Source organism: Xenopus laevis, chromosome 1S (genome assembly GCF_017654675.1).
Source record: "Xenopus laevis strain J_2021 chromosome 1S, Xenopus_laevis_v10.1, whole genome shotgun sequence".
NCBI classification, from domain to species: Eukaryota; Metazoa; Chordata; class Amphibia; order Anura; family Pipidae; genus Xenopus; species Xenopus laevis.
In genome coordinates this window covers 75804876-75828434 of record NC_054372.1, presented here as the reverse complement: position 1 = coordinate 75828434, position 23559 = coordinate 75804876, and the positions used below count along the sequence as shown (strand labels likewise).

Here is a 23559-nt window from a genome sequence, read left to right as displayed (position 1 = left end):
TTTTTTGAACTCTGAAATGACAACTACTCCTTTTAACACCTTATGACAAGGTCTAATTCCCCTAAAGTAGAATTCACTGAATACCTGACTACATGGATGATGACCTTCCTCTCTCCTCTTGTTCTTATACCTAACTATCTTTCCTCCTTTTTCCCACTTATGAGCATGCTTTCTGGCACAAAAGGCGATTTGTATACATGGGACCCATAAGTGCCCCAACTGCCACGTCTGGCATATGGCCAGCATTTACTAAAAACGGTTGCAGTGTGTACTTGAAAATTCCACTCCAGTGCACAGAATTATATCCTTCTTTACTGTCTAGACAACTCGACACGTTGTGTCTTTCTCCACCCCGAATCTACATAAAGCTATATTATATTGTACAATGGCTTATGGACGGGTTTTATGTTCTACCAATATAACTTTTCTCGCTGCCCGTTGAATCCAACACATATGACTGCGGACGGGCTGTGTGTTATGTACCCCTGCGAGAGACGGGTGGTCTACCAAGCTCCGTACCTAGTGTGACATTCCAAACATGGCAGTGATGCCCCTGATCTCGGACAAAGTCCTCTATGGGATAACTCGTGCCCTGCTTCCTTTATTCCCACATGCCATATTGCGGAATACAGCAACGCTGCTCTCTCCCTGCTATATCTCGTATCTCTTGTTCTAACTCCTCTCACATTTCCTCTTCTATTCTTTTACTTTTGCTACTGTTTCTGGTAACCTCTATGTACAAGCATTCAAATTGAATATATCGCAACCACCTCTATGCCAAGTCGAGAATCAGCGGTTGCCATGTGAGCAACTTAACAAAAAGGCCATGCTGATTGATGGACGACTGACACGCCCACACCCCAGAGCTTGATTTGGAAGACAGCAAAGCAGCAAAGCAACCAGAACTGAAGTACACAGAACCTGTTTTTGTGATTCTAGCCATTGCACCCTCCATGCTACAGATATGGACGTTGTCGCAGAGTATTTGTCTTCCACTGTCTCTGTTCGGCACCTGATACTGACAGTAAGTCCTATAACGTTTGTTTGAATTATCAGTTGCACCGAAGCACTGGGATTGCCACATACTAAATTGTAATCATCTGTCCCTGTGATTAAGTAACACTAATAACCAGAACACCTGACTTGAGCTTTTTATTTTGTATCTTTCAACTGGATGTGACGCTTGTGGAACAGTGTGGGGATCACACTATGTTAATGATTACTCATCTATTATGCTGTGTTTTGAGATTATGCATTTATTTGCACTTAATGACCATGTCATTTCTATATGAGACCACTGATTGCATATGGGCAATATTATTTTATATCTATTTTTATTCTATTTTTATAGTATGTTCAGGCTGTATTTTTCTTTGTACTGTATACTCTTTTCCATGCCCCTTGACACCTGATGATGTCATCACGTTTTCTTTTCCCGCCTCTAGGGGTTTATATATATATATATATATATATATATATATATATATATATATATATATATATATATATATATATATATATATATATATATATATATATATATATATATATATATATATATATATATATATATATATATATATATATGACACACACTTTTCCTGGAGTGCCCACACCTCTGACTTTAGTTGGTTGGAGGTGCTTGATCAGTGTTGTAAGGTATAAAGAATAGAGGATCCACACTCTCCTTTTCGTTTCAAAGTGTAACAACTTTTATTTCTTACATCACAATCCGACGTTTCGGTCCTTCCTGGGGACCTTTTTCAAGGATCCTTGAGAAAGGTCCCCAGGTGGGACCGAAACGTCGGATTGTGATGTAAGAAATAAAAGTTGTTACACATTGAAACGAAAAGGAGAGTGCGGATCCTCTATTCTTTATATATATATATATATATATATATATATATATATATATATATATATATATATATATATATATATATATATATATATATATATATATATATATATATATATATATATATTTCAAGAAAGACCAGCAACACCAGGATTTCTGTGTATCAAAGCAAATGGTCTTTCTTGAAGTATTTGCATCTTTTACCTTGCACCCAGGTAACAGGACGTTAGCAGGGTGCTGCCCTAGTGAAGATATATATATATATATATATATATATATATATATATATATATATATATATATATATATATATATATATATACACACCCATTTGAGGTTGATTTCTGAGTTGATCACCCTGTGACTTGACGTAGGTGGGCAGCAATATAGTAACTTTCGATGTTTGGGGTTGCAAGTCCGCCTTGTATCTTACTAGCCAGCATAACTGTTCTATGTGCCTGGATTTCCCCATATGAATTTAAAGAACATGGTCTGTAGGTCCTTAAGAACAGCTTTCAGTACTAGTATAGGTAGGGTCTCAAAAAGGTATAATATTTTTGGGAGGATAGTAATCTTTAGTACTGTTATTCTCCCCAGCCATGAGATAGTTAGAGGGATGCATTTATGAATAAGGTTTTTTTATTTTCTGTATAAGCGGAGGGAAATTATATCGGTATATCGTGCCATGGGTTTTAGTAAGATGGACCCCTAGGTGTTTGAGTATGGTCTTTCCATTTATAATGCAAAGTCGATGATAGAGCATTTTTAATATCTACCGCAAGTTCAGAGGTAAGGCCTCTGTTTTATCTATGTTTACTTTATATCCTGAGTATAATCCGTATTCATTTAGGATTTTGTGGAGGTTGGAAAGAGATACAATTGGGTTGGTTAATGTCAGAAGGACATTGTCTGCACAAAGTGATATGGTGAACTCATGATCTTTAATTCTAGGGCCTGTAATATCTGGATGGTTTCTGATGCCTGAGGCTAGGGGCTCGATGCTTAAGGGTTGCTCTAAGTAATGAATACAGCCCATGGATAGCGGTGCTATTCCAGGTCTGTATCACTGGATTGGTGTCAGGTGCCTTCAGGTATCGGGCCCAATACTGCCCAAAGCCCAAAATTGTATATCACAAAGCAAGAGACCTGCCGCACAACTGTTGCAATTGATTAAGTGATCAGTATTTATTCAGCTCACAAGCAAAGCAGTTGCCGCTTTGCTTGTGAGCTGAATAAATACTGATCACTTAAGCAATTGCAACAGTTGTGCAGCAGGTCTCTTGCTTTGTGTAGCCGCTACATTGGCTTGGGTCCTTACCCTCTTTGTGTATTAGGGTGATATAGGAAGATAGCATTGTGGATCAGATAGTTTCCCCTTTCAGGAATGAATTAAATAGTTGAACCAAATGTGGGGTCAGAGTTTCCACAAGGGAGGCTATCTGGGCCTGGGGCCTTTGAGGAGGGGAAGGATTTAATTGTATCCGTAATCTCCTCGGCCGTTGCCTACTTATTTAGGTGTTTGCAAGTCCTCACGGGTAAATCTGGTGCTAATATTTTCCTCTAGGAAAGCCCTCCATTTACTGTATGTTAGAAAGGCTTTAGCAATTTCTAGGGTTGCATGAACCATTTTATTTCCTTCCAATGAAATTGCTGTACTAGCAGATTATATCTGCTGATCCCTCAATTTTTTAGCTAGGAGGGAGTGCAGTTTGTCACCTCGTTCATAATATTTTTGCTTGGTCCAGCGTAATGCTTTTTCAATATTTGTTGCCATGGTTACACCCTTATTAGGAGGGACAGAGGGATAAAAAAGGGTGGAAGAGTGTGTTTGTATGTAAAGCCTGAATTAAAGCCGTGCACTAAAGAAATAACCATTGCTGGTACTGGTGAATGTATAGAATCCCTCTGAGTAGAGATTTTGATTGGGCAAAAGGTTACAAAGAGAATTATCATATGCGTATGCTATAAACCACCACTATAAGTTGAGGTATGAAGCCCAGCTACTCTTGCTGATACAAGCGGCTTCACAGCTGGGTCAAGTTGTTGCTATGGGTGACTTAAATTATCCAGACATTAACTGGTGTAATGGGGTGCCAGACTAACTTAATTTCTTTTTACGAGAAGGTAAGCAGGGACCTCGATTCTGGGATGGCAGTGGATGTGATTTACTTAGACTTTACTAAAGCATTTGATACAGTGCCACACAAAAGGTTACTGGTTAAATTAAGGAATGTTGGCCTGGTGGTGGTAAATGGAACATTTTCTAATTGGACCAGTGTTGATAGTGGTGTACCGCAGGGCTCTGTACTAGGTCCCTTGCTTTTCAACTTGTTTGTTAATGAACTGGAGGTGGGCATCGAAAGTACTGTTTCTATTTTTTCAGATGATACTAAATTGTGCAGAACTATAGGTTCCATGCAGGATGCTGCCACTTTGCAGAGTGATTTGTCTAAGTTGGGAAACTGGGCAGCAAACTGGAAAATGAGGTTCAATGTTGATAAATGCAAGGTTATGCACTTTGGCAAAAATAATTTAAATGCAAGTTATACACTAAATGGCAGTGTGTTGGGAGTTTCCTTAAATGGGGAGGATCTAGGGGTTTTTGTAGATAACAAGTTGTCTATTTCTGGGCAGTGTCATTCTGTGGCTACTAAAGCAGATAAAGTTCTGTCTTGCATGAAAAGGGCTTTAACTCAAGGGATGAAAACATAATTATGCCTCTTTATAGGTCCACCGTGCGGCCTCATTTGAAGGATGCTGTGCAGTTTTGGACTGTGCAGTCCTTGGGAGGGATATAGATGAGATGGAGAGAGTGCAGAGACGTACAACTAAACTGGTTAGAGGGATGGAAGACTTAAATTATGAGGGTAAACTGTCAAGGTTGGGGTTGTTTTCTCTGGAAAAAAAGGCGCTTGCGAGGGGACATGATTCCACTTTACAAGTACATTAGAGGGCATTATAGACAAATAGCAGGGGACATTTTTACCAATAAAGTGGATCACCGTACCAGAGGCCACCCCTTTAGAGTAGAAGAAAAGAACTTTCATTTGAAGCAACGTAGGGGGTTCTTCACAGTCAGGACAGTGAGGTTGTGGAATGCAGTCCGGGTGATGTGATTCAGTTATTGTCTTTAAGAATGGCCTGGATGGGGGGCGTGGCCGACTGCCGATGTGAGCTGACGCACTTTTAGATCGCTCCGTTCTCCAGACTTAAAATCCTGTATAGATCGCTGACATACCGACCTCACCACGAAACCACAACACTACAAGTGTGACCCCTTGCCACAGAGAACAATTATGGGGCAGAACAAGGCACAACAAAAGGATCAACAAAATGGCGGAGGTTCACCATCGCAGACTCCCCGGGAGTCTCCCTCCCCGCCTGCCTCTCCAAGTCCGCCAGAGCTGACCCTACAGGATATTCTCCAAGAAATACGGGACTCTAAGGAGGCTTGCACCAACAGAAATAAAAGTGGATTTGTCCATCATCAGACAGGACATGCAAAACCTTCGAGAACGCACTGGTGAATTGGAACACAGAGTGAGTACTATGGAAGACACACTGAGGCCTGTCGCTGGTGCTGTACAAGAGGTACAAAAAATTCTAACTGATTGCCAGCATAAGGCGGATGATTTAGAGAACCGGCTGCGGAGGAACAATCTCCGCTTTGTTGGATTCCCTGAACGTGCGGAAGGTGATGCACCGGAGCAATTCCTAGAACTCTGGCTAAAGTCGTCACTGGGTGAGTCTAATCTCTCTTCCACCTTCGTTATAGAAAGGGCTCATAGAATCCCCTCTCGCCCAGCACCTCCTGGGGGCCCCGCCAGGCCTCTAATTGCCAAGCTTCTGAACGCCCGGGATAGAGGCACTAAAGGCCAACTACAATTTCAAGCGCATACCATATCTATATATGCTGATTTCTCAACCGAGGTGCAGAAACAGCGTGCTAAGTTTTATGAGGCGAAATGGAGGCTCAGAGAAGCTAAATTGGATTACGCCATGCTTTATCATCATCATTTATTTATATAGCGCTGTCAAGATACGCAGTGCTTTACTGCAGTTATAGCAAACAGGGAATAAATGGTGGATAACAGACAAGGATTACAGAGTACAATAGGGTTTACAAACTAAAAGGTTAGGGTACAATTGAGACATTAGGATTGTATAAACACTTTGTCATTTTTGATACAGCAATGATTAATTAAGGTACATCGAATAGGCCTCTTTAAACAGATGGGTCTTTAAGGAGCGCTTGAAAGTTTGGAAGGAAGGAGAAAGTCTGACAGCTTGTGGCAGAGAGTTCCAGAGAGAAGCAGAAGCCCGAGAGAAGTCTTGTAGACGAGAATGGGCAGAAGTGACCAGAGGAGAAGTGAGGCGAAGATCAGAAGCAGAGCGTAGGTTTCGTGAAGGAGTGTATTTGGAGATTAGAGATGAAATATAGGGAGGGGTTTCATTATTAAGGGCCTTGAATGTGAGTGTAAGTAATTTGAATTTGATTCTAGAAGAGATTGGGTGCCAGTGAAGGGACATACATATGGGAGCAGCTGATGTTGAGCGGCGAGCTAGATGAATGAGTCTAACGGCCACATTTAGAACAGATTGGAGTTGTGAAAGATGACTTGTTGGAATACCTGTGAGGAGTAAGTTGCAGTAATCAAGGCGGGAGATGATGAGAGACTGAATCAGTGTTTTAGTTGATTCTGAACTGAGATAGGGTCGTATTCGAGCAATGTTGCGCAGTTGAATACGGCAAGATTTTGCAAGTGTTTGAATGTGTGGTGAAAAAGACAGATGAGAGTCTAAGATGACTCCTAGGCAGCGTGCCTGTGTGGTGGAATGAAAGGTTGTGTTGTTTACGGTGAGTGATATCTGAGGGACAGGGGAAGATCTTGGAGGAAATATAATGAGTTCTGTTTTAGAAAGGTTCAGTTTCAGGTGGCGCTGTGACATCCAGGAGGAGACAGCAGAGAGACAGTCTGTGACTTGGGAAAGGACAGAATTAGAAAGATCAGGAGTAGACAAGTAGAGTTGGGTGTCATCAGCATAAAGGTGATACTGAAGTCCAAATGACTGAATGAGTTTTCCTAGTGAAGTTGTATAGAGCGAGAACAGCAGGGGGCCAAGAACAGAGCCTTGAGGAACTCCAACAGAGAGTGGGAAAGTAGTAGAAGTAGAGTTATAGAAGGAAACTTTAAAGGAACGGTCAGACAGATAAGATGTAAACCATGAAAGAGCAGTGTCCCGAATGCCAGATGAGTGTAGAATGTCAAGGAGGAGTGTGTGGTCAACTGTGTCAAAGGCTGCAGAGAGATCTAGAAGGATTAGAATGGAATAATTAGCTTTTAGACTTTGCCAATAGAAGATCATTGGTTACTTTGGTGAGTGCAGTTTCAGTCGAGTGTGATGGGCGGAAGCCAGATTGCAAGGGGTCGAGGAGGGAGTTGTGAGTGAGATGCTGGATCAGGCGTTTGTAAACAAGCCTTTCTAGTAATTTGGAGGCGAATGGAAGAAGGGAGACCGGTCGATAGTTAGTGGGAGAGCTGGGATCAAGGGAAGGTTTTTTGAGGATAGGAGTGATTAGTGCTTGTTTGTATAATGATGGAAAGGTACCAGTAGAGAGTGAAAGATTGAATAGGTGGGTAAGTGCAGGAGAGAGTGTATCAGAGATTGGGTGGAGAAGGCGAGAGGGTATGGGGTCAAGGGAGCAGGTGGTGGGTTTTGAGCTGGCTAGAAGTTTGCTAACTTCATCTAGAGTTGCAGGGGTGAAGGCGTGCAAAGTAGATGTGAGTGGACTGCACGTTGGTCTGAGATTGTTGTCGGACGGTATGCTCAGCCTAATGAGATCGATTTTTTCATTAAAGAAATGAGCAAGGTCTTGGGCAGTAACATTAATAGGTGGAGGAGGTGGAGGGGGGCATAGGAGTGAGTTAAATGTGGCAAACAGCTGCTGTGGTTTGGAGGACATATTAGATATTAGATAAGAGAAGTATTGTTCTTTGGCTAATGATAGAGCTCGGTTATAGCAGGAGAGCATGAATTTGAAGTGGATGAAATCAGGATCAGTTCGTGACTTTCTCCACCGTCGCTCAGCTGATCTACTACATCTTCTGAGGTACCGTGTTACACTAGTGTGCCAGGGTTGGGGTTTAGCTGGCCGGCTGTGACGGGTGGTAGAAGGTCCAAGGGAGTCAAGTGCTGTTGAAAGGGCATCGTTGTAGAGAGAAGCTGCCATATTGGGACAGGAGAGAGTATTAATATGAGATATGGATTGTGCTGATACTGTTGATAATTGTTGTGGTTCAAAGGCATTAAGGTTTCTGTACGTATGGGTAGAGAGAGATGGTTGTGAAGGTGCAGGTGAAAGCAGTATCTGAAAGGAGAGTAGATGATGGTCAGACAGAGGGTAGGGAGAGTTAATTAAGTTGGATGGGCAGCATGAGTGGCAGAATATAAGGTCAAGAGCATGACCCTCGATGTGGGTAGGTGAGTCGGTCCACTGAGAGAGACGAAATGAAGCTGTTAGAGAGAGAAGTTTAGAGGTGGCAGCAGAGGCAGAGTTGTCAATGGGGATGTTGAAGTCCCCTAAAATGAGAGCAGGTGTCTCACTGGAGAGAAAGTATGGAAGCCAGGCAGCAAAGTGATCCAAGAAGGTGGAGTAGGGACCTGGGGGGCGATATATGACAGCAACACGCAGAGAGATTGGAGAAAACAAACGTATGCTGTGGACTTCAAAAGAAGTGAAGGAGAGAGAAGACGGTGTAGTTAGATTTTGAAACCTGCATTTGGGAGAGAGAAGAAATCGCACCCCACCGCCATGACGGCCATCCGGTCTAGGAGTGTGAGTAAGTGAGAAGCCTCCATAGCAGAGGGCAGCAGATTGAGAGTCATAGTGGATGGCAAATCACTCTTTTTCATCTCTCCATTGGAATTGAATAACTGGCTGGACTCTAGGCGTTAGAACACTTTGTTGTTGTACCCCAGCGACCAGACACCCAGCATTTCCATTTCTACAGCCCTTGGAATCAGTGCTACAGACATTCTCCTTCTGTAAGACTTAGATGGCATTCCTCGGATTTTCTCTTTGTCCTTTTTCGCTGGAGCCATTTGGATTATCTTCCTTTTTCCCCCTTGACCCCCCCCCCTTTTTTTTTTCTTCTCATTTCCTCTCCTTTTATTCCCCCTTGTTTTTGGCTGCTTTGTTTTTCCCTTTTTTTTGTTTCTTGCATCTGAGCGACAGTTGGGAATAACCGATGACTTGGATTATCAAAGCCTTTAACTGTGGAATCTGCCTGCCTGATACTTGATCCAACGTTCCTTCTCTAAATGATCTCTTTTGGATGCTGGGTTTGCATGGACTCTCAATTGACTCAAATCCTATTATCTGTTTTGGGTGCTGATATGTGGTAAGAGTTATAGTACTGTGTGCGGGTGTTTGCAAAATGTCTGGAGATAAGGGTAAGGCGCAAGTGTTGTTAGTTAAATCACAAGCCCTGCGCAAGGGCCTAGCAGGTATGCCACCCTCGGTACTGCTAATGTTTTGTTTTTTGCTGAAGGGACGAATTCTACCCAAAGTTGGGGGTGGGTGGAAGGGGAGGGGGAAGTTACATGGGGAAGTTCTAAACTATGAAGTTAATTCAGGTGATATGAAACAAGATGGATGTCGACTCAATTTCACATTTGGGATAGTATGCACTGAAGGTTTTGATATTATACAATTGTTATATGGGGCTCCTCAAACTGCCCAGCAGCAGGCCTATGACCCTTACTCTCTTTACTGCTTTCACATTGGTATACAATGAGTCTTACATTACTAAGTTGGAATGTAAGGGGACTCAACGACCCAATCAAGCGCAGGCTGACCATGGATTATATCAGAAAACGTAATCCAGATTTGGTATTCTTACAGGAGACTCACCTTACGGGCAATAGGGTCAAATCTATTAAGAAACCTTGGATCGGGTGGTGTTATCACTCTGCCTATTCCTCCTACACAGCTGGCACGTCTATTTTAATAAAAAAGTCGGTGTGCTTTAGGCCCTACACTGTTAAAATAGACCCTAGAGGCAGATTTGTCTTCCTTCACTGCCAAATAGCAGCCAAAGAGCTAATTTTAGCTAATCTGTATATTCCCCCTCCGTACTCAGATGAATGCCTCCACCAAGTTATTCCATTCATTACTGCACACACTCAAATTATTTGCACTGGGGATTTCAATTCTGTCCTCTCTCCACAGCTTGACAGGTTACATAGGCAGCCTCCACTGACAGCTCCAACTCCCACTAATTTGGCCAGTATAACTGAGGCATTAGGTCTAGTGGAGGGCTGGAGACTTCTCCAACCTACAGAGCTTCAATATTCGTGCTTTTCCACCTCACACTTAACCCTATCCCGCATTGACGTTATTATACTATCAGGAGGGATCCTGCCTGGAATTATATAGTATACTTGCCCCGAGGCATTTCAGATCATGCCCCCCTTATGGCTACATGGCATACCCCTCAGGATAGTATAAGGAAAAGGTGGGCTTTGAACCCGATTTGGTTGGAGATTATTGACAATGATGAGAGACTTGCTGGTATTATGAAATAATTTTTTGAGGTAAATGTGAACACAGCTAATCCATCTGTAGTTTCGGACACTTTTAAAGCATATATGAGAGGGGTCTTCCATAGCGAAATTACGGCAGTTAAACGCACCTCAAAATTAGAGGAGATTACATTAGCTAATAAAGTTGCTGATTGTGAAACTGCAGTAGTTAATAACCCTATCCCACAGTATTACAAAAACCTCCAATCTGCCCAATCAGTCTACTCTACTTATCTTTCTACTAAGGCTAAACGTAAATTACTGTTCACTAAGGCTTCCTTTTTTGAGCATGGGGAGAGGGTAGGTAAGCTTCTCGCATATGTCTCTAGAGCTGACAATCCCACGCCTGTAATTACAGAACTAAAAAACAGAACCTACTGACTTCTTATTACAATGAAGTCTACAAATCTACCAATGCTACGTCGGTGGAGGAGAGAGAAAACTTTTTAACTAGCCTTAGGTTGCCACAGTTGTCTCAGGTTGACAAGACCCTGCTAGATGAGGCAATAACCTTGAGAGAATTGTATGATGCTATAGACTCTTTTCCTTGCCAGAAGGCATCAGGCCCTGATGGCCTCCCCATCGAATTTTACAAAAGGTTTAAGGAGATTATAGAGCCCTACTTACTTTCAATGCTGCAGTATGCTTTTCAAGAGGGACACCTTCCTCCTTCCTTGTATGAGGCCTCTGTAGTTTTGTTACAGAAGCCCGGTAAAAACCCCTACACATTTGGATGCTTACCGACCAATTTCTCTGCTCCCAACTGATATAAAAATTTTGGCAAAAGTGCTAGCGAATAGGATTAACAATGTCATTCACACTATTATAGCAGAGGATCAGACTGGGTTTATGCAGGGGAAGTCAACTGCTCTCAATATTAGACGACTTTATTTAAACCTTGCCACTACACATGATAACTCCGGTCAGAGGGCAGTGGCTGTCTTAGACATTACAAAGGCATTTGACACAGTCGAATGGCCCTATATGTGGTCCGTTTTGAAGCAGTTTAATTTTGGGCCCTCATATACTAATTGGATTAGACTCATGTACTATTCGCCTAGGGCGGCCCTAATTGTAAATGGCATTCCCTCAACACAGTTCCCCCTGGAAAGGGTTACGAGACAGGGCTGCCCAATGTCCCCCCTCCTATTTGCCCAAGCCATGGAGCCCTTTGCGCAAGCAATCAGAATACACGATCATTTTCAAGGGTGGCGCCTTGGAAATAGGGAAGAGAGGATTCAGCTCTATGCTGACGATACCTTGATATAGCTTGGGGATATGGGGCCATCCTTACAGTGTCTGACGGAGGTAACAACAAAATTTGCACACCTTTCCGGGCTGGTCACTAGTGTAGCAAAATCCAACATAATGCTAGTAGATGGCACAAATATGCAGGGAGAAGAGCCGCAGTCTCCCTTTCCAATAGTTGATCAATCAATCCCCCTCATTCCAGTGGCTTCTCATTAAAAAACCATGGCCGATGAAATACCCTAATCAAGTGTTGACCTTTATGTGCACAATCTGGGGGAAAGCCTCTCAAATAGCTAAAATTGTTGGTTTCCGGGCATTGCTAGGCTGGGCAAGAATCCTGTATGGGCACGATGTGGGATCCATACCATAGGGGAGGTTTGGCAGGAGGGGAAAATGGTCCCATTTGGTACGCTACAGGAAGATTTTCACCTACCTCTGCACCAGTGGTTACGGTGCGCTCAAGTACAGCGGAGCCTGAACTATCAGAACAGGCAGCAACCAATACAGTTAGCTTGTTATAGCACGATTGACTGCTTTTCACATGGCTCCATGAAAGGTATTATATCAAACCTTTATGCAGGTTTGCACACTGCACTTTTCAATAAACCCCTATTGTCCCTTAAAGAGAAGTGGGAGAGTGAGGTTGGGGTGCTTGAGGATGAGGAATGGGTAGAGCTGTTGGCCTCTCCTCCCACGGTTTCCGTCAACTATAGAGATAGAATGATACAGTTGTATCTAATTCACAGGGCATATTATTATCCGGCTAAATTACACCGTATCTTTCCGGAATCCTCCTCAGAATGCCCCAGATGCCATGCTCTTAATGCCTCTCTCACCCATATGATATGGGAATGTCCAGCCCTAGCTTCGTACTGGTCTGAGATCCTTGACGCGCTTGATGCAATTATGGAAACCACACTCCCTAGAACAGTGAAAATCTGCTTTTTCGGCATAGGCCTCAATGATATCTTTACATTCTTGCAAGGTCTCTTTGTAAAAGAGTGTTTATTTTTGGCTAGGAAGCTCATCACAAGGAAGTGGAAGGATGCCCTACCTCCTTCCCCGGCACACTTGAGGCAGGAGGTTAAAACACTATGCAACCTGGAGACCTTGATATATAAAAAGAGAGGTAGCACTAAGAAATTTGATAAAATTTGGGATAAGTGGCTGGATTGGGTTCAAGACTAGCGAAACTCTGTTAATTCTGTGTAATGTTGTACACTGCTATGCACTTCCTGTTGTAACTACTGAGATACGTTTGAAGTGGAGAATTGCTTATACTACAGATTATGCCTTTGACTTTTTTTGTATAACCAAATGTGATAATGTGATGATGCTTTACACTGTAAGTCTTGTACATTGAGTTCAATAAACCACGCCTGAATTCAAAAAAAAAAAAAAGAATGGCTTGGATGATTTTTTGGACAGACATAATGTCAAAGGCTATTGTGATACTAAACTCTATAGTTAGTATAGGTATGGGTATATATAATTTGTGAAAGTATGGAGGGGTGTGCGTATGGATGCTGGATTTTCATTTGGAGGGGATTTAACTATGTAACTATAAGGGATTTTAATTGTTTGCAGATCAAGCAAATTTCTTTCCGCACTGTTGCATTTGGATTTCTATGTGCTGTTTTTTCAAGGATTTTTAGTTTCTGTTACAGAACATTGTTGGTTCATTCAATAAAGTCTCATTTAGACACCAGTGTGCACTTCTCCTTGGAGCTTTAGACCGTTCTATGTCAAGCAGAACCGCTGAGTGGTCAGACCAATGGATCGGGATACTATCTGAGGATGCTTGGTGGGTTAATAGAGTTCTATGGATTAGGAAGAAATCTAGTCAAGAATAAAGTTAATGTCTTGTTGAGAAGAATGTATATGATTTATCAATGGGATGGTGGACACGCCAGGCATCTTGAAGGTCCAGTCTGCATAGTAGTTGTCGAAAACTCCGGCATTGAGTTTTGTAGTCAGTTTGCAAGGGGGGTGATGAACGATCTGTGAGATCTGATATTACTAGGTTAAAGTCCCCTCCGATTATAATAGGTGAATGATAGTCTCGAAAAATCTTAGCTAGATTGGATTTATGAAAAGCAAGCTGACTTGAGTTCCAAGAATAGATGTTAGCTATTTTAAGTGGTTTGCCTTCCAGAGTCCCTTCAATGATTAAGTAGCGGCCATTCAAATCGGTTAGAACCTTGATGGGTTTGAATGGGCAATCCTTATGGATCATGTTGAGAAGGCCAGCTTTCTTAGTATTTCTAATACATTGAAATACCTTGTGGTATAAGTTGGTTTAAAGGGTCTGGTTCTCAGAATCCTTAAAATGAGTTTCATGCAGCATTGCAATGTCCGGTTTCAGATTCTATGTATCTCCCTTATTGCCATGTAGCATTTCATTACAGTATTGAGACCATTGACATTTAGCGATAGTAGCTTCACCATCTTGGTGTGTCTGTATGAGGAGCTACAGGGTATGTTAAGTAATCTGGTCCAGGAATAGTGTGATGTCTAGGTTGGTAATTAGACCCATAGTGCAGGGATCCGCTAAAATGTTTAGTCCCAGGAATATTTCAAACAAATTAACAAATAATAACAGCGAACTTTATAGAGCTAAACATTCAAGGTATTTGTGTCAATTAAGCCCTTGTTAATTAAGGACCAGACAGGCCACCTTAGCCTGTTCAGGGGAGCGTCCAGGTCTATCATGGAGTGTTTAAATTAGGTAGTAAAAAAATTAGGTGGTTCCCGGTTTGACCCGTTGTTCATCAGTCATCATATTCTGAGGTCCTCCTCAGGGTATTGGTATAAGTCAGAAGATTTCTGCGTTGCAGCTTTGATTTTTTTCTAAGTTGATTTAAGTTCCTCCAGCTTCTTATGTTGTCAAGTTGGTGATTGCTGTGGCTGATCGTGACACCCAGTGTTTTCAGGAAGTGGAGGCTTTGAACTGGGTCTTGCAGTATAAATTGACGGTTGTCTTTGAGTACGATGAGCTTAAACGGAAAACCCCAGTGATATGATATGCCTTACTCTTGAGTTTTTGGGTTATTGGGCGTAGCTCCCGTCGTTTAGCAAGTGTTATGGGGAGATATCGCTGAAAATTTGGATCCGATGGCCTTGGTGTTCAATGTGGGTGGTATTCCATGTTTTATCTATTATGCTTTCTTTGCTTTCTAAATAGTGCAGGCATACCAAAATATCCCGTGGTGTGGAAGAGCTCATCTGTTTGGGTCCTAGTGACGGTGTGCTCTATGAAATCTCCAAGCTTCTGGGGGGAGGTCTGGGTTAATGGAGGAGAATAGGGTTCGTAGATATGTTCTAATATCCTGTGCATTCACCTCTGCTGGGACCCCTCTCACCCTTAGATTTTGTCTGAGGGAACCTTTTTCTAGGTCTTCCGCATGTGATTTTAGGGAAATCAGTTTGGATCTTAGAAGGTGATTTTCCTCTTCTAGCATGTTATGTCTTTGAATAAGCTCATCCGTTGTATTCTCTAAGTGATCCATTCTCTCCCCAAGGTCAGTCACTTCAGATTGTACATCTCTAAGTGCTGTTTTGATAGCATCTGCTATGGTGGAGGTGATTTTATCATGTAGTGTGGTTAAATGCTGTGAGAGTACCTGAGCGGTGACAGGATCCTGATCCTGTGTCAGCATGGAGGCATAGGAAGTTTCCTGGTCTCTCTCCATGTGCCCAGGCGAGCTAGGAGGTGTGGAGTCAGGCGGTGGTTCTGGATGTAAGTCCTCTCCACCATCTTGTGTAGGCCTGCGCGTGGCTGGATTTTTTTTGTATGGGCATCGTCCACGCCTTCTTTCGGTCGTTTCTTGCCCATCGCTAAAGGCTCAGCAGGGCCTGAACTAGGGCTAGGCAGTAGAGGCACCTGCCTGGGGCGCAAGGATGTGGGGAGGTACCTGCTGAAAAGTTTTCTGCCTACCCCTAGTCCCGTTCGTTCCTGATTCCCTCCTCTCCTCCGTCACTCCCCTCCTTCCGTCACTCTCTCAACACTTCATCACTCTCCCGTCACTCTCTCAACACCCCCTCCATCACGAACCTCCCTCCCTGATCTTCTCTTTCTTCAATCTCCCCCTATAGTGCATGCGCACTGGCACACGCGTGTGGTCGCAAGCGCGCATGCGCACTGGCGCACACGTGTGGTCGCTGGTGCACGCGTGCGGTCGCAAGCGCGCACGCTCACAGGGGAGAGGCGGGGTTGCCCCTAAACTCAATTTTTAACCTGCTAACTGGTAGTTGATCCAGAGGAAGGCAAAACAAAAAAAAACCCATTTGAAGGCTCAGGGGCAGAAAAAATTCCTTCCTGACTCCAAAATCGAACTAGTCCCTGGATCAACTTGTACTGCCAGCTATCTTCCATAACCCTGTATTCCATCAGTTGCTAAAAAGCCATTCAATCCCTTCTTAAAGCTATCTAATGTATCAGCCTGTACGACTGATTCAGGGAAAGAATGCCACATATTAACAACTCTCATTTTAAAAAACCCCTTCCAAATATTTAGGCGGAACCTCCTTTCTTCTAATCGGAATGGGTGACCTTGCATCAGCTGGAAAGACCTACTGGTAAATAATGCATTAGAGAGATTATTATAAGATGCCCTTATATATTTATACATAGTTATTACCCTTTAAGTGGCTCTTCTCCAGCATGAACAACCCCAATTTGGCCAGTCTTTCCTCATAGATCAGATTTTCCATATCTTTTACCAGCTTAGTTGCCCTTCTCTGTACCTTCTCTAATTCAGTAATGTCCTTATTTGCCCAGGATGCTGCTGACTGGCATTGCTTGTACAACCAAGTTTATTATCTACCAGGACTCCAAGGTCCTTTTCCATTATGGATTTGCCTAGTGCAGTCCCATTAACCCTTTCACTGCCAAGTACGTAGGTACTACCTTCTGGCTGAAAAATTTGCTAAGTGACAAGCACATAGTACCTACCTGCTTTGCTAAAGCCGCCAGTGAGTCAGAGAGGCCCCTACCCCCTAGGCAACGAGCAAAGGGGGGTGTCGTGTCAGTCCTGCGATACGATCGTCGCAGGACTGACTTTAATTACCAGGAAGTCGCAGCAGCAGCAGACATAGTCACGCAGCCTCCTGGATCCAGCACCCGCCCACGCGCTGTTCTCAGATCATGATCCTCCTGCACACACAAATGGTAAGTGGCTTTTTGTTTTTGTTTGTTTGCACACTTTTTTTTGCTTTTCTGACTTTTTTTCCTTTTCAAACTCTTGCACATATTTACATTTTCACTTACACATAAAACACAATTATACACTTTTTAGAGCTGTACACACATTATTACACAAGCACATACTTATATATATTTTTTTACTTTTTTTCTTTTTAGTTCTTTATTTTATCATATTGCCTCTTGTTTTTCCGCTAAAAACTGTTGATTTTACTGCATGGCTATTGGATCAAGTATTCTGACTGTTAATCACGCTGTCAGATGCTTGCATTGATATTCCTTATGTTTATTTTAGTGTACAATTGTAGTTCAGTGGAAAGACACAATTACTCATTTTGGATTCGTCAGAATGTGTACTTTACAAAAATATTTGGTTTTGGGGGGTTCTTTGTGCTGTTAGAGGGTCTTGTGCCAAATAATACACTGTAGATGTCTTTGTTCACAGAATGCAAATTGGCAGCAGAGAAAATTCATATGCACAGTCTTTATATAGGCGTCTGCACATGCCAGCTGCTTTGTTTTATCTATGCATATTGGGCATCTAACTGTTCAGTAGACCCTTGGCATCAATATTTAGGGTGTTTTACAATTGTATGTGAGAAATTGGGTGAGAAAAATGTGACCAATTGCAATATTTTTAGGTGATTTTCAGAAATGTCATAAAAACCGCAGCCTTTAGCGTAGCTTTGCTGTAGAGTGCTTTGGAGTAGAAATTTGGTTTTGATACCTAAAAGTATGTGTGGAAATACGATGCTGCAGGGTGGAAATTTTCAGGTGATTTTTGGTAATGTCACCAAAATTGCCAAATTTAGGAAAGGTTTGCGGCTTGGTGCTTTTGAGTAGAAAGACATGCATACCCAATTTGCATATCCAATTTGCATTTGAGAGAATGTGTACTTTCGGAAAATATATGGTTTTCTGGGGTGAACTTACTCTTTTCTAATCTGCCCCCCTCAAAACTATGTAAATGTGTTGATTTTGCACTACCTGAAATGACAGCCCATATGGGGGGTCTTCGTTTTTGGGCTCCTATATGACACATGCTTAGGTACACCTATACGTACTGGACATAAAAATGTTCAGAGGACCCTAGACTTTCATATTTAGGGTGATTTATCTTGATACCTAAAAGTATGTTTGGAAATACAATGCTGCGGGTGGAAATTTTGAAGTGATTTTTGGCAATGTCACCAAAATCTCTAAATTTAGGAAAGGTTTGCAGCTTCGTGCTTTGAAGTAGAAAGGCATGCACACCCAATTTGTATTCGAGGAAATGTGTACTTTCCAAAAATATATGGTTTTCTGGGGTGAACTTACTCTTTTCTAACTTTGCCCCCTTAAAAATGATGTAAATGTGTTGCTTTTGCAGTACCTGAAATGACAGACCATATGGTGATGTCTTCATTTAGGAGCTCCTATATGCCACGTGCTTGGTACACCTATACGTATTGGACATAAAACTGTTCAGAGGACCCCAGGCTTTCATATTTGGGGTGATTTATTTTGATACCTAAAAGTATGTGTGGAAATACGATGCTGCAGGGTGGATATTTTGAGGTGATTTTTGGAAAAGGTTTGTGGATTGGTGCTTTGGAGTAGAAAGACATGCATACCCAATTTGGATTCCGGAGAATGTGTACTTATATGAAATGATATGGCTTTCTGTGGTGAACATACTTTTTCTACCTTTGCCCCCCCCTAAATATATGTGAATTTGCTTAGGTAAACCTATACATATTGGGCATCAAACTGTTCAGCATACCCCAGGCTTTAATATTTGGGGCGATTTTTCTTGATACCTAATAGTATGTTAATAGTATGTGGGAAAAACTATGCTGCAGGGTGGAAGTTTTGATTTGATTTTTGGATATGTCCCCAAAATTGCCAAATTTAGGAAAAATTTGGGCGTTGGTGCCTTGGAGTAGAAAGATATACATACCCAAATTGGATTCGGGGGAATGTGTACTTTCCGAATGGTTTTCTGGGGTGAATGTACTTTTTTCTACCTTTGAAAAAACTTGTTGATTTTGCAGTACCTGAAATGACAGACCATATGGGGTGTCTACATTGTGGGGCCCCACGTGCCACGTGCTTAGGTAATCCTATACATATTGGTCATCAAACTGTTCAGCGGACCCCAGGCTTTCATATTTGGGGTGATTTGTCTTGATACCTAATACTATGTAGAAAATAAGATGCTGCATGGTGGAAGTTTTGAGGAGATTTTTGGAAATGTCACCAAAACGGCCACATTTACTCAATTTGGATTTGGGGGAATGTTTACTTTCCGAAAATATATGGTTTTGTAAACGTGTTGATTTTGCAGTATCTGGAATTACAGGACTGATCGCTTAAATGGGGTGTCTATATTTTGGGGCCCCTATATGCCACATGCTTTGGTAAACCTATACATATTGGGCATCAAACTGTTCAGTGGACTCCCAGCAATCACGTTGAGGGTGTTTTACATTGATACAATGCTGTAGATTGGAAGGTTTGAGGTAATTTTTCAAAAATTCACCAATTTCTATAAAAAAATATAACTTTAGGAAAGAATTGCAAATTGGTAGTTTGGCGTACATAGATATATTTACCCATTTTTGATTTCTGCTCTTTCTAATAATGGGGAGTACAAAAGTCTAAAAACTGCTTGGCAGTAGATGTTCACGTTTAGGATGAAACGGCTGGCAGGGAAAGGGTTAAGGGTATAAGTGCATATTTTTACATCCCAGGTGCATGACTTTACATTTATCAACATTGAATCTCATTTGCCACTTAGCTGCCCAGATTGCCAGTTGTAAGGATGCTGCATCCTGGATGGAATTGATTGGGATGGATAGTTTCATGTCATCTGCAAACACTGATACATTACTTACAATACCGTCCCCTAAGTCATTAAGGAACACATTAAATAAAAGTGAACCAAATACCGAGCCCTGAGGGACCCCTTTAAGAACCTTACTCCAAGTAGAGCATATACCAATAACAACCACCCTCTGTACCTGATCCTGTAGGCAGTTTCCTATCCATGTGCAAACGATTTCATTAAGCCCAACAGACTTTAGTTTAGAAAGCAGTCGTTTGTTGGGCACGGTATCAAATGCTTTGACAAAATCCAAATAGATCACATCTACTGCTCCCCCTCCAGCATCTTCCTTACCGCATCATAAAAAGCGATCATATTTGTGTGACATGACCTATAAGGCATGCTGATTGCTGTTCATAATGCCATTCACTAATACAAACTTTTGAATGTGAATGTGATCTCTTAACAAGCCTTACTGGCCTAAAATTGCCAGGCTGAGATCGTAATCCATTTTTAAATATTGGAATGACATTAGCTTTTCTACAATACATAGGTACCATACCAGATAAAGGCGAATCTGAGAGAATCAGAAATAGGGGCCGGTCTAAAATTGAACTAAGCTCTCAAACCTGGGCGTTTGCCATCTGGCCCTGGCGCCTTGTTTACATAATTTTTAATAAAGCTTTATGAATCATATCCTGAGTTAGCCACTGACTAGATTAAGCTAAACCAACTATAGCAGCTATGAAGTGAGCCTGGGAACTCAGACTCCTCTATTGTATACACTGAAGAATAGAACTGATTGAGTGCATTTGCCTTTTCTGTATCTGTTACAACTGGTACCATTATTAAGTAATACCATTACCATTATTTAAAGGAGCAACACTATCAACCCAGATCATTTTACTATTAAAAAACTTTTTATGGTTAGTCTTAGCCTCAGCCGCAATGCACTCCTCATTGCCCATCTTTGCCTTCCTGACTGCTGTTTTACATAATTTATTATAGTGTTTATATTCATTAAATTGCGCTTCTGTCCCAACAGATTTGTAGTTTTTGAATGCCTTTCTCTTTTTTCCTATTAACTTTTTTACTTCTATATTAAAGGACAAGGAAAGGCAAAAAAATAAAATACTTTCTTTAATGAAAAAGAAACCTATCTCCAATAAACTTTAAATAAAAAATGTGTACCGTTTTTATAAGAAACCTGACTGTATGCAGTGAAATTCTCCCTTCATTTACTGCTGTGGATAGGCATTGTCAGACGGTCCCTAACTGCTGAGCAGGGAAACAATCATACTTATGAACAGCAGGGGGAGCCCCCGCCTTACTTACCAGCCATGCAGAATTCAAGCAGCTTTGTTTATGACGATCCCTAAGCAGCCCAGACCACATTGAGCATGTGCAAGGTCAGGGTCAGGCAAAGATGTTTAACAAAGTTACAAGATGACAGCCCCCTGTGGCCAACTTTGAAAGCATAAATCATTTGTTTGATGCAGTAAGTTCATGCTTATGTTTAGTATACAAAATACAGCATTTCTAGCCTTATTCTATTTTAGACTTTCCTTGTCCTTTAAGGGAATAAATTGAGAAGAGTAATGATTTAATATCATCTTAAATGACAACCATCTTTGTTCTGTGTTTTTGGATGAAACTATAATGCCCCAATCTATGCTCTGAAGGGCAGCCCTCAATGCACTAAAATTAGCTTTTCTGAAAATCATGTTTTTTGTTGCCCCAGTGTGTATTTGTTTTTTGAACCAGAATTTAAATGATATGACATTATGGTCACTACTACCCAGGAGTTCAATTACTTGCATACGCTCTGGGTCATTAGAGATCACTAGATACAGTATAGCATGTTTTTTCTGTTTGGCTCCTCAGCAACTTGTGCCATAAAATTGTCATGCAACAAGTTTATAAACTTGTTCCCATTAACTGACCTGGTAGTACTGTTGCCCCAGTCAATATATGGGTAATTAAAATCTCCCATTATCATTACTTCCCCAAACTAGCAGCCTTTTCTATTCGCATCAGGAGCTTAGCCTCCTGCTCCTCACTTACATTAGGGGTCTATAGCATACTCCTACAATTAATTTGCTGGACTCTTTACAATCGGTGAAACGCTCCAACCATAAGACTTCTGCTCCCTCAATTTCTAACAGCACCTTCTCCTTTATATTAGCTTTTAAATCCTGCCTAACAAACAAACCATACCCCTCCTCCTTTTCTATTGCCTCTGTCCCTCCAAAACAAAGTATAGCCGCTGATATTAATTGCCCAGTAATGCGACTTATTCAGCCATGTTTCAGCCACACCAATCACATCATATTTTCCCACCAGCACCTCCGGCTCTCCCATCAAGACTCCTGGCATTTGCAAACATATATTATTTAATACTGGTACCATATTGAACCATATGACATGTGGCATATATAGAGGAATATTAGCAATGTCTGCATTCTTCTTTACAAACTCACAGATTCGCTGTATATAGTAAATATGTTTATAAATTTTTTTTTTTCTATTTAAATTATTTGCCATGTAAAGTGTGGTAAATAAGTATTGAACACGTCAATATTTTTCTTAATAAATATATTTCTCTCTAAAAAGAGCGTTCTTTGCAGTGTTGGACTGGCCCACAGGGATACCAGGAAAACTCCCGGTGGGCCCAGGTGTCAGTGGGACCTGCTGCTTCAAAATATTTGGCATATTTCATGGCCATTACCTATTTCTATGAGAACAAAGAGACTAAATAGATTGAATAATAGATTATAGTATCTAAAAAAGAGAGACTAGCAGAATAGAGGTTGCCGAGGAGAGGACTTATAATAGCACTGAGAGTGGGCCCCTGATCTAAGGTCTTTTGGTGGGCCCCTGGTGTCCCAGTCCAACACTGCTTTTACCCATCATGAGATGCTTCTTCTGTGATACCTTGGTAATGAAAAACCTTTATAGGCCATCAATTAGGACTAAAACAGCCAATATAAATTTGCACAGGATTGCTTTGACAGTTTTCAGCAGGTTTCTTCGCTTTCCATGCCTGTTTACACCTCCTTTCCTTCATGTGTTCAATACTTATGCTCTGTCAATAGCCCCATGTTTATGACAATAGCCCCATTAGAAATATATTTACTGAGAAAAATGCACACGAGACAATACTTATTTTCCCCCACTGTAGAAATATAATTTCTACCAAACACAGTGATTGAACAGGTTAATGATATAGGACTGCTATTGTTCTGAACACAACTTTATTTAAGAATTTAAGGCTGAAATGTCCAAGTTAGCAATAACGTAGTGATATTATTAGTCCAGTCTCATAGGTGGCTTGCGTGCTCGTATCAGATACCTCTTTTTACCTTCAGGCAGGGACTGTAGCACTGTTTTAATTGGATGATTTGTTGGCCTGTAATTCCTGTGAGGGTGCTACAGGTACTTGAAAGTCAGTTGTAGAAAAAGATGGAGGTATGTGTGACACACTCTTATTTGGAACCAGATGATCCACATGAACATGAATGTGGTGGTTACCAATTTACAAGTCAGGGGAGCCCAACTGAATGGTGAACCAAGACCTTATCAGCTGTGTGAAAGTCTTTGTTTCTAGTATGTGTTCTCACTTCTTGCTTCTGATGTTTCTCCACTTTTATCAGCTAAAGAGTGTTCATTTCTCTCCCTCTCCGTCCTGTATCTGCTACTAAAATTATTTTATTCTTTTCTGGGGGCAATGTGTATCTGGAGTTAGTGTAAATACCATACACAGTAGTACTGTATGTTGTATACAAAAAGCAATCAACATCTTTTGGGATTTCCTTTGTAACTCCCTGTACACTGTATAACTTTTATAATTTAATA

The 23559-nt window shown here is 41.5% G+C and overlaps 1 protein-coding gene across 8 annotated transcripts in view; it reads left to right on the top strand.

Annotated features, from left to right (window-relative positions):
- helq.S (helicase, POLQ like S homeolog) overlaps positions 1–23559 on the top strand; it is a 289002-nt gene that overhangs the window by 47484 nt on the left and 217959 nt on the right. Inside the window, exon 1 of one of the 8 annotated variants that reach the window (XM_041579752.1) lies at positions 915–1024. The exons of the other annotated variants lie outside the window; for them this stretch is intronic. The gene's annotated coding sequence lies outside the window, so the exon portion shown is untranslated. Of the gene's footprint in view, positions 1–914; positions 1025–23559 lie in introns of those variants that run through there. 8 annotated transcript variants of the gene reach the window in all.